Raw genomic sequence first — 2,632 nt, forward strand, 5'->3', positions numbered from 1 at the left:
GATGATGTTGTACACCAATTCTCATCATTCTGAAATATTGGCACAACAGTTACTGGAAGTTGGCCAGAATCCAAAGGACCTAAAGAATACCTCATCTCTGTGATTGTAACCATTGTGCAATATTTTTACAAGATAGTCTACAAATTACTCATGTCAGTTTTCAAAACAACATTTTATTCTCTTGACAAACTCGTTTGTAGCTTGTTTGACAAGTTTGACAAGTTTATTCAACATGTACAGACTAGCAAGATGTCCAATTGGAAACATCTTGAATTGTGCTGGACATCACAATCTGTAGTTCCACTTTATTTACACTAAAACAATTGTGCGATTAAAATATTCGTAAACCTTTTCACTTAGATATCAGGTACGTCGTGCGGTTATCTGTTAAATGTAACCATTAAAAGAAGAAGAAGAAGCTTGTGTAGGTGGCTGGGTGGTACTGAGTTTGAATCCCTGCTGACAGGTAATGATGTTGGCACTTTACATCTACATGTACATTGTACTTCCTAACTCCACCCAAAATTGAGTAATGCTATTATGTACCATTTAGCTTTGACCAGGGACATCCCTCAGGTTGGACGTTAGATGGTGGTCCCATGTTTGAGGAGAGCCTCACTTCAAATACATTTATTAAAGAACCCATCGCACTTACAGTATATCAAAAGGGGTAAAGGTGAGAGAGTATCAAACAGATCTGTTTGGATATGCAGTTTGTAGATACTGTTACTGGGTAAGTAGAAACCTGGTTGCCATGAGGCAGTTTACAAGGTATGCGATATGAACAGACAAAATGTGTCGGGTTGTAGCCAGCCGAAAGTCATTTTCCGTCCCTTTGATTTTGAATCCTATCAAGCGCCCAAGGTGCAACATTCCTAGGGGGGTATGGATTAGATTAAGGGGGCTTTAGATTTCCAAGTCTATCTAGCCAATTTGTGATACTATATAAAATTGATTGCTTTTGTTACTGTGATGTATATGCAACCTTTGCATGGTCATAGTAATTTGATGATGAATGAATTTTCTGAGGCCAGCTTCAGACTGACAACTTTATCTTTTTATTTATTTATTTATTCATTTGGTATTATTGGTTTGGCTGTTCAGGACACACAGCCAGGGCTGCCCAACTAGCCTATGGCTATTACAAAGGGCAAGCCCTGCTGACAAAAACAGAGACAATACATATGGATTTGCACAGGATACTTATCAATAACAATTTTGGAAGTTCATAAAGGAGAGGAATGAAAACAAAAAAAGAACATTTATATATACATATAGTTGTACCACTGTTGTCTTTGATATCTCCGGTGACGGTATTTCAAAGCCATCTAATTAGTAGATAAAAAAAGTAGTGGAACATTTATTCCTGGAATCATCATGCGACCATCTTGGACCTGGTTATACAACCCATCAGCCAGGGGCCCATGTCCTTTTCTCCTATGTATAAAGGCAGCAGATGCCTGGCAGCGAAGGAAGTGGGCCATACCCTAGTATTAGCCCTTAGTATGCTGTCTCCTGCCCAGAAAGGAAAGATTCTGCCAGTTTCTTTGTAAAAATGCGTGCAGTCAATAATGTACACACTGTACAGGCCTCTCAATCTCTTTCTTTGTTCAAAGTGCATACTCAGTGTCTCAACTACTCCATGATGAAAAGAAGCGGTTTTTCCACCATTTTTGCATGCAAGAGGTCACTGTACATGTGGGCCACAATACTACTAGATTAAGGAAAGAAATTACCCGCGCACAAGAATCATTATCAAAGTTGCTGGACCCTAGCAAGAATTACTATATAGATCATTAGTTCATACCCCTGTATTCAATTTCATGCACAAGAGACTTATATAGAAATCTATTCAAGTGACAATAGCATAAAACACTATTAAATCATATTGAAGACCTGCATCCAAAAAGTGAAAAGGGAGCAGGAATGCATATCCCCAAGCTTAGTAACTCAATACCATGTACCTGTAGTATATTTTGACAGATGTGAATGCATTACTTTGTAGAATTGGGACACTCAGAACATTTAAATCCACTGAATTGTACAGTGTAAATAGCATTTAAATACTACTGGTGGAAACAGGGTCATTTTTTGAAAGTGACAACCTGGTGCCAAAATAGTTGTGATCCAAGCATTCCTGTGAGCATGAGTAGTCATGCATTGTACCTTGCAGTCTTAACAACAAGGTGGGTGTGGCTACCTGGTCTTATCAGTGCGCAGTTTAGTCTTTAGTATGTAAAGTAAACATACCAGAAGGCCCTGCTATTCTGTGTTGTTTCAAGGTGGGACCTGAAGCATTGGGGGTAAAGGTCGTTTCTCTGCACTGCCCACAAAGACACAAGTCATTATAACTCCAAGTAGCTTTGTGACATGGGTGAGTAAAAAAAGTTGTTGTTCCAGCCGTGAGGTTGAGCTGGTTTCCCACCAGGTAACCTGACTCCTGCTGGAGTCGTGGTTGGCTAAGGTGCATGCTAATGTTTGACTTGCAGTGTAAACAGAAAGCACAAGCTGCTCTGCTTCCTGTGGCAGAATGTTGCACCATGTTGTTTCAGCCAGGTGTGCCTATCCAGGTGCCTGAAGCAGCTTTTAGTTGAGACTGTTCAGAGTACATGGTACATTACCTTGTCTTCCA

At 39.8% G+C, this 2,632-nt stretch overlaps 1 protein-coding gene across 8 annotated transcripts in view; it reads left to right on the forward strand.

Moving 5' to 3' along the window:
- The window catches only part of LOC118429678 (unconventional myosin-XV-like), a 56,821-nt gene that overhangs the window by 30,716 nt on the left and 23,473 nt on the right, over nt 1–2,632 (forward strand). The window lies entirely within an intron of this gene.

This window comes from Branchiostoma floridae, chromosome 13, assembly GCF_000003815.2.
Source record: "Branchiostoma floridae strain S238N-H82 chromosome 13, Bfl_VNyyK, whole genome shotgun sequence".
In the NCBI taxonomy this organism is placed as follows: Eukaryota; Metazoa; Chordata; class Leptocardii; order Amphioxiformes; family Branchiostomatidae; genus Branchiostoma; species Branchiostoma floridae.